The sequence below is a fragment of the Hyperoodon ampullatus genome (assembly GCF_949752795.1).
Source record: "Hyperoodon ampullatus genome assembly, chromosome: 10".
Taxonomy (NCBI): Eukaryota; Metazoa; Chordata; class Mammalia; order Artiodactyla; family Ziphiidae; genus Hyperoodon; species Hyperoodon ampullatus.
In genome coordinates, this window is record NC_136923.1 from 55,421,791 (window position 1) to 55,436,774 (window position 14,984).

Below are 14,984 nucleotides of genomic sequence, written 5' to 3' on the forward strand. Positions count from 1 at the left end.
AAAACTTTTGTAGTAATTTGAGGGTAATTTAGTATCAGTTGAATTAACAATTTAAAATTGGGATTGGCATTTTGTGTGTCCTTTTAATTTTATTTCTTCTCGTAATAAGTCTTTCTTGTGTTTTTTAAAGTATTGATTTTCAGTAGACTAAAAATTTTTAAAAAGCCGAAAATTTGGTTCTTTGCTGCAGATAATTTGAGAAGCACTTGTGTAAAAAAACTAAATAGAGTAGAAAATGTTCTTTTAAACGTAACTCAGAAAATATATTTTCTGTATTAAAATTTTTTATTATATATGAATATTCTAAAAAAAATGGAAAGGACATACACCAACATGTACCAATATTTTAGCATTAGTTGTCATAGAGTGGTGGGTCATGACCAGAAAATAATGTCATAGCCAGAAAGTTATTAGAAAAAGAAGTGAAAATATTCCTTTTCCTACTCTGAACTTTCCTACTCTTTTCTCTCCAAACTCTCTGTCAGAATTTCGGCACTTATAAATGTAAACACCACGGTCTCTCAACAACTTTTACAAATTGTTTTTGACTGGATTCATTTTATTAGAGAATTTTCAATTAAATCCAATGTTGCCAGAACATCACATTTTTAAACATTTAGGCAAAGCATAAGAAAGCTTCACACAGAGTTGGAAACACGTTTTGCCATGTGTCAATACTGAATTACCTAAACTTCAGCTTAACAGACGCCATAAAAGAAGTTACTGCCAAGAGTCTCTTATTTTCCTTCAATAACATCTGAAGTGATTCTCATAGATCAAATGGGCTCATTTGATACTGAGGCATGGAAACACATTCACACATAATTGATATTCTCCTTTGTAGCTGTTACCAATATGATGTAACGTAGCTAAAGGAATGATAAGATTTGATGCCAAATTTGAAGTCGGAGCTTGAATGCCATTTCATCTGCTGCTTCTATGTTCATGACTGTTTTAAGAATGAGATATTAGGTATGTAAGGGGATCTGAAGACAGACTTTATTTCATATATAGGGTGTTAAAGTAATCCATAAGATTTTGTTTAAAGAAAATTATAAATGACTCTAATAGAGGAAACGAATCTCCATTATATATGCTACTCCATTAATTAGGAAACTAATCTTCATTAAGTATACATTAAGTCCTGCATATTCCGTTAAGGTCTGCTTGTGGTTGAGATACATGAGTGTAATTATTAGCTTAAGGATAAATTTCCGACAAAAATAAGAGTTTCCTCTCAAATTCACCACTCAACTGGCTTGCAACCCAGCTTGGACACCACCCGCCCTCCCCCATTCCCCCCCACAGCAGTATCCCCTAGCATAGTTCTGTGTCTTCTTGAAACTCATTTCTCTCTTATGGTCTCAATACATGTTTCTCCATCTAGCCACAAGTAATTTCTTCTCTGCTTCCTTACTTGCTCCTTTCATTCTGTCCAGACTTTGTGTGAGTGACCACTGTTCTTTCTTTGCCCAAGTTTATGTTCATTACTCATCCTCTCCTGAGCCATCTCATCCACTCCCATGCTCTTAGCTGCCAATTGCCACCTCATGAGTTACCCTGTTCTACCTTCAGCTTTGATATCTTCTCAAGCTTTGAGCTGTGTACAAGTCGACCTTGTTTTATTGTGCCTCACATTTATTGCATTTTTACAAACTGAAGCTTTGTGGCAACCTTGATTAGAGCAAGTCTATCAGCTCCACTTTTCCAACAGTGTCTCTGTGTCACATTTTGGTAGTAATTTTTGCAAGATTTCTATTTTTTTCATTATTATTATATTTATTATGGTGATCTGTGATCCATGATCTTTGAAGTTCTATTGTAATTGTTTTGGGCATCACAGACCATGCCCATATAAGATGGCAAAACTTAAATGTTGTGTGTGCTCTGACTACTCCACCAGCCAGCTATTTGCCGTCTCTCAAACTCTCCTTGGGCCTCCCTGTTCCCTGAGACACAACAATAAAAGAATTAGGCTGATTAATAATCCCACAGGGCCTCTAAGTGTACAAGTGAAATGAAGAGTTGCATGCCTCTCATTTTAAATCAAAAGCTAGAAATGATTAAGCTTAGTGAGGAAACTAGGTCAAAAGCCATAACAGGCTGAAAGCTAGCTCTCTTGGGCCAAACAGTTTGCCAAGTTGTAAATGCAAAGGAAAAGTACTTGAAGAAAATTGAAAGTGCTAAGCCAGTGAACACAAGAATGATAAGAAAGCCAAACAGCCTTATTGCTGATATGATATGGAGAAAGTTTTAATGGTTTGGATAGAAGATCAAACCAGCCACAATAGTCCCTTAGCCAAACTGTAATCCAGAGCCAGTCCCTAACTCTCTTCAATTCTCTGAAAGCTGAGAGAGCTGAGGAACATGTAGAAGAAAAGTTTGAAACTAGCAGAGATTCGTTCATGAGATTTAAGGAAAGAAGCCCTCTCCATAACATCAAAGTGCAAGGTGAAGCAGCAAGTGCTGATGTAGAAGCTGCAGCAAGTTCTCCAGAAGGTCTAGCTAAGATAATTCATGAAGATGCCTACACTAAACAACAGATTTTTCAGTGTAGACGAAACAGCCTTCTGTTGGAAGAAGATGCCATCTGGGACTTTCATAGCTAGAGAGGAGAAGTCAATGCCTGGCTTCAAAGCTTCAAATGAAAGGCTCTCTTCTTAGGGACTAATGCAGCTGGTGACTTCAAGTTGAATCCAATGCTCATCTAACATCTGAAAATTCTAGGGCCCTTAAGAACTATGCTAAATGTACTCTGCCTGTGCTCTATAAATGGAACAACAAAGTCTAAATGACAGCACATCTGTTGACAACATGACTTACTGAATATTTTAAGCCCACTGTTGAGACCTACTGCTCAGGAACAACAACAACAAAAAAGATTCCTTTCAAAATACTACTGCTCATTGACAAGGCACCTCTTACCCAAGAGCTGTGATAGAGATGTACAAAAAAGGTGAATGATGTTTTCATGCCTGGTAATAGAAAATCCATTCTGCAGCCCATGGATCAAGGAGCCATTTTGACTTTCAAGTTTTATTATTTAAGAAATATATTTTTGTAAGGCTATAGCTGCCATAGATAGTGATTCCTCTGATGGATCTGGGCAAAGTCAATTGAAAGCCTTTTGGAAAGGATTTATCATTCTAGATATCATGAAGAAAATTTGTGATTCATGGGAAGAGGTCAAAATATCATCATTAACAGGAGTTGGGAAGAAACAGATTCCAACCCTCATGGATGACTTGGAGGGGTTCAATACTTCAGTGGAGGAAGTCACTGCAGATGTGGTGGAAACAGAACTAGAATTAGAAGTGGAGCCTGAAGATGTGAATGAATTGCTGCAATCTCATGATAAACTAACAGATAAGGAGTTGCTTCTTATGAGGTTTTAATATGGCAGTCAATATATAAAGATTTAAGTTGTTGATCTTTTATTTTCAAATGCCTTTCCAATATCCTGTATTTGTACTCTCTTCTCATGATTGCTGCTACCTTTACTGTATGTTTGCCTTTACTGGTGAGCTTTTCCATTCATAATTTTCTTGTTTCTAATTATGGCCTTTTCCTTTCCGCCTAGAGAAATTCCTTTAGCATTTGTTGCAAAGCTGGTCTGATGGTGCTGAATTCTCTTAGCTTTTGCTTGTATGTAAAGCTTTTGATTTCTCTGTTGAATCTGAATGAGAGCCTTGCTGGGTAGAAAGTTCTTGGTTGTAGGTTCTTCCCTTTCATCACTTTAAATATATTGTGCCACTCCCTTCTGGCCTGCAGAGTTTCTGCTGAGAAATCAGCTGACAACCTTATGGGAGTTCCCTTGTACCTCATTTGTTGCTTTTAATATTTTTTCTTTGTCTTTAATTTCTGTCAATTTAATTACTATGTGTCTCTGTGTGTTCCTCCTTGGGTTTATCCTGCCTGGGACTCTTTGTGTTTCCTGGATTTGGGTGACAGTTTCCTTTCCCATGTTAAGGAAGTTTTCAGCTATCTCTTCAAATATTTTCTCAGGTCCTTTCTCTCTCTCTTCTCCTTCTGGGACCCCTATAATGTGAATGTTGGTGCATTTAATGTTGCCCCAGAGGTCTCTGAGACTGTCCTCATTTCTTTTCATTCTTTTTTCTTTATTCTGTTCCATAGCAGTGATTTCCACCATTCTGTCTTCCAGCTCACTTATCTGTTCTTCTGCCTCACTTATTCTGCTATTGATTCCTTCTAACGTAGTTTTCATTTCAGTTATTGTATTGTTCATCTCTGTTCCTTTTTTCTTCTAGGTCTTTGTTAAACATTTCTTCTGTCTTCTTGATCTGTGCCTCTATCCTTTTTCTAAGATCGTGGATCATCTTTACTATCATTACTCTGAATTCTTTTTCAGGTAGATTGCCTATCTCCACTTCATTTAGTTGTTCTTCTAGGGTTTTATCTTGTTTCTTCTTCAGGGACATATTCCTCTGCTGTCTCATTTTGTCTACCTTTCTGTGATTGTGGTTTCCGTTCCACAGGGTGCAGGATTGTAGTTCTTCTTGCTTCTGCTGTCTTCCGCCTGGTTGATGAGACTGTCTAAGAGGCTTGTGCAGGCTTCCTGGTGGGAGGGACTGGTACCTGCCCACTGGTGGGTGGAGCTGGGTCTTGTCCCTCTGGTGGGTACGGCCATGTCAAGGGGTGTGTTTAGTGGGGAACTGTGTGCTCAGGAAGACTTTAAGCTGTCTGTTTGATGATGGGTGGGGCTGTGTTCCCACCCTATTGGTTGTTTGGCCTGAAGCATCCCAGCACTGGAGCCTACAGGCTGTTGGGAGGGGCCAGGTCTTGGTGAGAAAATGATGGCCTCCAAGAGGGCTCATGCCCCTGTGTACTCCCCAGAACTACTCCTGCCAGTGTCTTTGTCTCAGCAGTGCCCCAGCCATCCCCCGCCTCCACAGGAGATGCTCCAATACCAGCAGGTAGGTCTGGCCCAGGCTCTCATGAGGTCATTGATTTTTTGCCCTGGGTCCTGGTGCCACGAGAAGAGTGGAGTTACTGTTTACCCCAATCATATGGGGCTCCTGGGATCAAACCCCATGGGCCTTCAAAGCTAGATTCTCTGGGGGCTCCTCCTTTTGTTGCCAGGCCCCCAGGCTGGGGAGCCTGATGTGGGGCTCAGAACTGTCCCTCCTGTGGGAGAACCTCTGTGATATAATTATTTTCCAGTTTGTGGGTTGCCCACCTGGCAGGTATGGGATTTGATTTTATCATGATTACTCCCCTCCTACCATCTCATTGTGGCTTGTTTTTGGATGTGGAATATCTTTTTTGGTAGGTCCCAGTGGTGTGTTTTTTGTTTTTGTTTAGTCAATGTTTATTCAGCAGTTAGTTGTGACTTTGGTGTTTTTGTAAGAAGAGGTGAGGTCACGTCCTTCTACTCTGCCATCTCAGGAGTTGCTTCTTATGATGCATGAAGAAAGTGGTTTCTTGAAATGGAATCTATTCCTTGTGAAGATGCTGTGAAGATTGCTGAAATGGCAACACAGGATTTAGAATACTAACAGCTGCTACTAGAATTAGAACAATTTCAGAATGGCCCATCCCACCCTCCTTGCTGTCAATAGAGTTAAATGTCCCAGATGATTTGGGGAAAGGGTGACAGTGAAATATCTGGCTGCTCTGCTAAGGTTCTGAATTAGGAAAAGGCAGCATTGAAGGGTCTGAAGGTCCTCCCTGTGTGTGGATGAGAGAAGATATGATTGCATTCATACCAGGTAGTCTCTCCATCCACTTTGCATCAAGCCATGGGAGGGTTAAGTGTATTGCTCATAAAATCTCCTGATCTTATTTCATGCTAAAATGTTATCATAAACCAGTGCTTACTAGAATATGACATCCTTGTAAATGAGAAGCGTCTATCTTTTTATCATTAGAATGTTTACAGAGTGTCTGTGTGCTGGGCACTGTTAAATGAAATAGTCAATGAAAAGTTATGCTTATTTGGTAAATAGGTCCTTTCCTTCCAGAACAAATCACAGAGATGATGGAAACAGCAAGTTATTTCTGGGATGGAAAATGTGAATTGTGACCAAGTGATCAGAATGACTGTCCAATGCCCTCTTCTACAGAAACCACAAAATCTCAGGTCAAATGAACTTTTGGAAAAAAAAATATTGAAAAAAATGAAAAAAAAAAAGGTGCCTTCCACATTGGCATTTCTCAAAGCCCTCGCAGAAGAAAAAAACCTTAGAATCTAGGGGTTGAGATCTTGAATCTGTTTTGAGAAGCATACTGTAGCCCTTCTAAGATGTAGGTCCATGGGGGGTTGCCATACTTTCCAAGCCTCATCTGGAAAATGCGGGCAATGGCAGGACCCATCTGAGAGCATGTGTGTGGGGGTTGTGTGAACTCAAGTGTGGGGTCTGACACACTTTCTGGCAAAGGCTCAGCTCCGTTAGTTGTGACTCTTGCTATTACAGCCATCCCTCACACTACTGCTTCTGTTTAAGACCTGGAATTTGGGTTTGGAATCATCTGGAGACTAATACAGCAGTGCCACCTGGTGACCACTTTGTAACAGAAGTAACCTGCAACTTCCTAAGGGTAGGAGAAAGAACCTGGGAGAGAAGACTGCTCCGTTTCTAAGGACTTAAACGAAAAGACAGACTTTTTTTTTTTTTTTCGGTACACGGGCCTCTCACTGTTGTGGCCTCTCCCGTTGCAGAGCACAGGCTCCGGACACGCAGGCTCAGCGGCCATGGCTCACGGGCCCAGCCGCTCCGCGGCATGTGGGATCTTCCCGTACCGGGGCACGAACCCGTGTCCCCTGCATCAGCAGGCGGACTCTCAACCACTGCGCCACCAGGGAAGCCCCAAGACAGACTTTTTGATAGCTGAGAGACTTCTTCATCTTTATCGTAAATGACACTCCTTTATTAAAAAATCCAGAATAAAAACCCTCTGAGATTAAGTTTGAGCTATATTACTTTTCACTGTACTAATGTTGGACTGCAGCTAAAAGAGTTATCTTTGTCAGCACCCCTTTAAATACAGCGTTATTGGTAGATGTTGGGCGTGTTTGTTAGACAGGAGGTGGATGATCTCTGAATCCTTAAGTGTAAAAATTGGGAAGAGTGTGTGAGGTCCTAGGGACACCTAAGTGGTCCATACCCCCAAAGCTCCTAAACAATGGCTTTTCCAAGCTCCCTTGCATGAATACAGTGGTCCCTCTTCTCTCACGTTTTGTTACCAGGGATGGTTCTTTTTTTGAGAAATTTTATAGGAAGTCAATTAAATACAGACACTGTTCCTTCCACTATGCCCTCCCTCAATCCATTTCTGGGAGAGTGAAGAAAAACACAACGGCCCTACTTGGTTGATTTTATTTTCATTTTTTATTGAAAGCTTCATCAAAGAAAACAGAAGTTTAAACCTAACATCCACTGATCTACAGAAAGCCCAAGGAATGGGGAAAATGGTAGCTAATTTGACTGTGGTACAGATGAAAAAATTAAAAATAAAGCCAGAAACACTGTAGAATTACAGAATTTTCCATGACAGAGACAGCAGTACAAAATGCTCTTAAATAAAATTCAAAATTGAATGATGTTTTGGAAATTCTATGAAGTCATATATGGCCTGAAACAAGGGTTTTAAAAGAAGCTGTGTCCCTTTTTCTTTTTTATAAACTATTTCATAGCAAGTACACTTTTACATATATATTTTTAAAATTAAGATTCCAATTACATTTTTCTTTTTAAATAAATGGAAGCAATAATTCTCAGAATGGTGAAAACTTTTTCAAGTGTCTCTTTTGAAATAGTTTTTATAGTTCTTGAAAACTATGGAATAACTCCTTTTTATATATGAGGAAATAACATATTTTGGGGAGGAGGACAGAGCATCTTTCTTAATAATGTAAGACCAGAGAGTTTAAAATACACAGTATAATCCTAAAATTACACTTTGGATACTATTTAAACTTGAAATAATTATTTTTAAAAAATTCACCGGAGTGTCAAGGTCATTAAAGCCTTAATACTGTAATGCAAAGTCAAAAAATAAACACTGCAATTTTTTGGTCCAAGATTTAAGATAGGGATAAGAGTGCATATTTAACCAAGGGCTGTTACTATATTCCCATAACTCAATTTTGAGTTGACCTGTTCTACTGGTTCAAATTTCAATAGTGAACAAATCCAAAATAGCTTTCTTTTGAGGGAAGCCAAATTTTTTGCTACAGTTTTTTCCTTTATATTCTGCAAGAATACAGCCAACTCTCAATTGTTTGTGGTGGATGGGAAAGGGACATTATGGATATTAAAATCCCACAGAATATAATGCACTGACATTAATTTTACCAATGATTTCAAACTGCTTCAATAAATGAATACCTAAGGGACAAAACAGATTTGAATATTATTTCCAAATGTTTCTTTTTCCATCCTCAGGGTGAAATGCTAATAGGAGGAAATAGAGCCCAAGTCCTAATAGTTGAAAAGAGAAGACAAAACAGGTGCACAAAGTAGATGATTAGCCCTTCAAAATTTGGGAGTATTGTATTTCTGCAGGACTGGGGCTTCAGGGCAGTCACTAACTGGAGGGAATACAGTGGAAGAAAAGCATGACCCAGTGGCCTAGTGGTTCTTCCTGCAGACTCCAAGATCAATCTCACTCCTGCTTCAACTTTAGAGCTTCTGCGTAGAAGATGCTTTTCTAAAAAGTTTATTTTCCCTCCCAGAAATACAAAGAAATAAATATGGAGAAGCCATCCAGCCTTTTTTATGTGACAGCATAGGTAATGAGGTATAAAACCAGAGATAAAAGAAATCACCAATCGGGGCTGAGCTCCCCTGCCTTACATCAACATAGATCACTTGGGCCACTCAGGGATTTTGTTCTTAGCTTTTGTACTTTCCTGAACTCTATGTACTCCACAGAGGAGATCCACGAACAAGAGCACTTGGATTAAGGGACCAATTTCAAATTTCAGAATATTTTGTAAGAAATGTTCAATTTGAGTCAGACTCAGCTGTCTTCCAGTGCCACAGTAGGTGTCATTTGCAAAACAAATTGATTCACTAATGAAATCCCATTATTACTCTTTCACAGAAGGGGTATCATACACAGAATCAACGAGCCTGTTTCAAGCCCATCATTCCCTCAAACTGGAATGAGGGGATGTCAGTCCCAGCGAGCTCAGAAGTTTGAAGCATGCCAGTCACAATAACATGAAAAACAAAATCTCATCCTTACTCCCTACTGTGGACAAGAGAATATAGATCAAGGCTCTATGACATGTTTAAACTTGATTATGAAGTGTGATTCTTCCAATGTGCTGAATGTTGTTATATACCTACATAAATATTATATTTTCATTTGGTTTTATATCATATAAAAAACATTTATCACTGAAACCCGCTTAAAAATTTCTCTCGGCTGATCAGCTCATCTTGCAGTGGTTCCTGCACTCAGATTAAGAATGAGACTGAATTGTCAAATGTATTTTCAGTCTCCTACTAAGATTATCATCTGTCTAGACAGTCCATTGAAACTTTTTCTCAAGCTTGAAGAAGACTGCAAAGGTCGTAGTCACATCTCAACTTTCATTAATTGGAATTTTAGGCCACTGTGAAAGACTCATAGGTGGGCGTGGGTGTGTGTGGGTGTGTGTGTGTATATATATATATATAATAGACACCCCAATTATTCAAATAAAGTTAAAAACACTAAGTACTTTTAGTACTTTTATTTTCTCATAAGTGGACTGAAAATGATTATAAAACAGTTTTGCAAGGGGTTGATGGACTCTGTAGGTACAGCAAACTTCCTGCTCCACCTAGCCTTCTCCTGCCCTGGGCTTTCCATCTCTGATACAGACTCTTTTAACACCATGTAGTTTTTCATTAGGAGGGATGGAAGTGAGTCTTATATGCTGTCAAATGTGGCAGATGTTAAGGTCACAGGAGAATTGATTCAAGTGAAGCATGGCGACAACATCTGAATGATTGAAATCTACCAAGGAAACAAACTAACCCTGAACAAACTGCAGTCAGGTAGATTATTTTTAGAATAGCATGTGACTTGCAATATTCAAGACATGCCCGTGTTGAAGGACAAACAGGCACCCACCCTGCAAGTATTACCTTTAGTTCACCTAGGTTCTGTGATGTCTTCAGAAGACATGGCCATGCTCTGAGGATCTCCCAGTCACTATACAGACTTTCTTCCTGACAACACCTCCTCGTTATTAAAAGAATACCTACTCCTCCACTGACCATGGAACTAGAGTTTGGAGGAGATGATTTTTATCCCATTTGGATTGTGGTTTTAGTTTGTTTCCTGACATTTAGGCTAAGTCTTGGCAATTACAATTGAAAGGAAAAATGGAAACATCTGAATAAATGCTTGAAGTATTGTGAAACAGAATACTTTAAAAAATGATTGTAGTCCTAAATTGGGTTAAAGTCACCATAATCTATATTGCTGATTAAATTAGGACTCTGATGTCTGTATGTACTGAACACATGTTTTGGTTTGTTTTACTTTTCATACAATGTAAAGTATGAAAAGTAAAGTTTGTTTTACTTTTCATACAATGCTTACCTGTTGATGCTTTTATTTTTTCCCCAGACTTGATTCTTAAAAACAATTTTTAGGTGAGATGATGTGTAAATTTGAACATGTGCCACTTTTTCCTTCTTTTTTTTCCTTTTAGATTTAAAATATTTTATAGAATGGCCTAATATAAAAAATCCAAACACAAAGCACACATGGACACATAAAATGACACAGGCAAAATGATAAAATCTGCCTGAAGTGGTTTAAAAAAATTGAGATTATTGAAATTTTATAGTTGAAAAAAATGTTGCTGAATGTATAAATAAAGCAGTAGTTTTGAATAGAAACAGGAAGTTACCTAGGCACATTCATCAGCCACATGGTAGCTACCTCTTAGTCTCATTGTTGATTGTGTAAATGAGACTTTCTTTGTATCACATTAAGTTTTGTTTTGTTTTCTTTTTTTACAGAAGAAAAAGAAAGCATGTTGATTTCATATTCAAATGAATTATGCCCAGGATAATCCTTATTTATACAAAGAGTTCAGAGACTGAAAAAGAGAAACAAAAAGCACAGTTCCTATACAGGTTTGTTCATCCCCCAGTAACTTGGGGGCCCATTTCTCAAAGAGAAAACTTAAGTGCCACCCTTAAAATACATGAGAAGCGGAAAAATGGAACAGAAAAAAGCTGAAAAATGGAACAGAAGAAAGTATAAATTTAGGATTCTCTCTGAAGTATGGAAAACCGTAAGGATGGCTGTGACCAGTTGAAACTTTTTCGTAGCACATGCTACATTGCCTTAGCTATATTTTTGCCTCTAATTGGACCACAAAGATATGGAATCACTCTCTAGATAATGAGCTTTCAATTCATGGGTTTTTTCAAATAAGAGAATTGGATTTATTTCAACACTAGGCCTTTGTTTACAGGTCATAAATAGTAGAATATTGATTATTTTTTTATGAGTCAAACTCATTACTCATGTTGACCTAATGGGAATACGCTTTACTTTTTAATATTTTAGTTTTTAAACACCTACGCTGTTTTCTTTTACAGTGCACTGTATGCATTACCCTCTTCCTTCTGGACTAAGACAGGTTCCTGTGACTTTGTGAGAAGAATTTCACCTATTGATTCTAATGATACATTAGAAAGCCATTCTACCACATGGGTCAATTAACAAAGTTCCACTGTCCTTCATTTCAGGTAAAACTGTATAGGTTGAACATGGATTTCATGGCTCAAATATGCAGAGATGTTTGGTAAGTCAATTTAATTCATTTTAGACAATGTTTTGCATCATTCTCAATGCAAATATATCTCCTTTGGCTTTAATAATTGATCAAATCTAATTATTTGGGTTCTTATTCATATAAACCATACAATTTCTTGATTGTCAACTAGCATTAAAAGCTTACCTAAATTCCACTAATAGAATCCTCAATCTTATTGGTCCTATTTGCCTCAAGGAGCTAAACTGAAATTAAAAAGTCTATTTTCTCTTTCTTCTGACAACACCAGAATATGAAAATACAATGAAAAGAGGCAAAAAAGAAAAAAAAAAGATATCCCCTCCCCAACTGCGGAGTCAAGGTGGCTATTCACGGTAGATGATGACAAAGACTGAGGTGAGAAGACAAAAATCTAGAAGTGCGGGAATTTAGAAGGAAGACTATTGTTACAAATACAGTGAGACTTTTTCAGGAGACCACTCACCACTCAACAGAGCATCACTGAGCTTTTTTGACAAGTGATCTTTCAGACCAGTTCAGGGAGTATCTTGAGTTCAAAATTCATATAAAGAAGTTTCAACCTGTTAAACAAGTGTTGTAGCTCATTGGTGGCCATCAATACAGGCTTCACAATTCAAGAGAGCTAGGAAGGAACCAGAAAAGCGCATGGAATATAAAGCCATTTGGCTCTATTGGTTGGAATCCAGAACTCTTGATACTGAAACTGCTGACCACACAGGAACAAGCTTCTACTATCAACAAAAATACATTTAAAATAAAAACTTTTTTTTTTTTTGCAGTATGTAAAACACCAGTGGAAGGTAGTTTAAACAAACAACAAAGTAAGAACTGGTCCGGCCATGTAGGTCAAATAAAATTTTAAAAAAGAAAAGAGAAGAAAAGGAAAACAACCTCTATCTTCTGGACTGCAATAGGGTGCCACTTCATCTTTGGTATAAAATAGGCCATCCATAGGCTGAATTTGATCACAACTAGGAAAGACTACAGAAATTGTCAACAATTTCTCTATCTATTGCTTTTTTTGTTTTTTTGTGGGTTTTTTTTTCACTTTTTGACCATAAGCTCCTATCTACTTGTTTTTTTTTTTAAATGCTCTTAAGCTAGGTTTTGCAATGTGACAAGCAAAGCTGACTAAAAAGTTTGTAAAGCTCATAAAAAAGACTGCAGATAAAAAGCACTAAAGCTTTTGCTAGCCATCACGCTTCAGAAATAAAAAAATCTGCATTCTGCCCCCCAAACACGCATTATTTCTAATGCAGTTGTTTTGAAACCAACATTAATAACTTTACCGTAAAATGTTTTAGCCTTCTAGAATGATTCAACACTTAAGACAAAGTTCATGAGAAGTCCCAGCATTTTCCCAATTCTTGCAGTTGCCATGGTTTCTTTTATCAACAAATTTTCTTCAAATGAAGAAAAACATTTTCTTTTAAACTGTACAGTTTTTTTTCACCCTAAAAACTCATAGTCTTAAACTTCTGTACCAGTGAAAGCTGGCACAATATTTCAATTCTTTCTTTTTTTAAACAAGACGTTGAGAGCTTGCCTCGAGAGCCTTTGACGTCCTTAAAATTAAGGCAATTAAGATTCAAGATAAACCTTACCTAAATATTTCTAAGAAAAAAAAAATTAAAAAAACCAACCCACTAGATTTAAACAAGAAGGGAAAAAGAAAGAGTAGCTTAATTACTGAGGAAGACAATTTGTTTCCATTTCTGCTTGCCCACCTCTTGACATCAGATTTTCCATTAAAAAAAAAAATCTATCTACACCTTCAGATAAATTCTGAATTCAAATGTTCTTCCAGATAAATGTCAACCTTCCATGTTTTGCTTTGTTTGCTTGTTGTTGTCCTCTTCTGGGATTTTTTTTTCTTTAAAAAGAATGATGGCAAAAATAAACTGTCAGACCACATGAAGGAACCACTTGCACAGCACATAAAAACACGTTGTTTTCATTGGGTAAAGTAGAAAATTAAAAAAAAAAAAAAAAAGCATTCCATCGACGCCTGTGCAAAACTGGAAGCCAACTTCTTGTTCAATGAAGTTTCTTCATTCAAGGCAGAGTTTCAGACGGACATTCTTCGTTCGGTCTTGTTTATGGTCTGTGAAAACAATGGAATAAGAGGGGTCATTACACCAAAACAACTCTGAAATCACCTTCTGTGCTCTTTTCCAGTGAGCGCTCTTTAAAAGCTACCAAGCTCTTTCAATATAACAGTTAAAAAAGCACATTGGGCTTAGGAGAGTGTCAAATTCTGCCACTTTCACACAAATATCTATTTGAGCTGGAGTTTGTTTATATTAAATAGCATGGCTAATAGATCAAGAATATCTTTCTGTTGTAAAGTTGTAAATATACAAATATATCTAGACAAGCAATATTTCCTATGTTCATGGAATGTATTCTTCAATGCTTGGCTTATGTTTTAGCTCCTCCAGAAAGTCCTTGAGTAATTCTGTCCTTTCAGAACTCCCATGAGATTCATCACAAACTCAGTCAAACAATCTGTGATTCCCTACTATGTACCCAGGATATAGCAATGGGTTGTATTTTTTTTTAATTGAAGTATAGTTGATTTAGAATGTTGTGTTGATTTCTGCACAGCAGAAATCAGTGATTCAGATATACATATACACATACTTCTTTTTAATATTCTTTTCCATTGTGCTTTATCACAGGATATTGAATATACTTCCCTGTGCTATACAGTAGGACCCTGTTGTTTATCCATCCTGTATATAAGAGCTTACATCTGCAGCAATTGATTCTTTGTTACCTCATGGAGCCCATCAAGTGTATCCACATAAGCAGAAGGCTTATGTAAATAAGACAGGTAAGAGGGCAATGCAGTTTTGTTCACTTTCCAATTTCTTTTCTTCTTCCTTGCTTCTCTATCTCAACAAGGTTTTAAATTCTTGAGAGCAGGGACTATATTTTACTTCTACTTTTTACTCTCCAGGACTCTGGCAGACTGGTAGGCACATTGTAGGTGTTTAACAAGACAAATGCTATTTTTATTATATGTCACTTTGCCAGCCCAGCCCACATAATCTCTTCTGATTCTGCCCCATCTATATGGCAGGGCTGAGCTAATAGTGGGTTGATCTTTACTCTTATCTCTTCCACCCACAGATCAGAATTTAGCTCAAGAATTTCAGGGGTATCTTTTAAAATGAAGATGCTTCAAACTATCTGTAGGTCCTATTTAGAT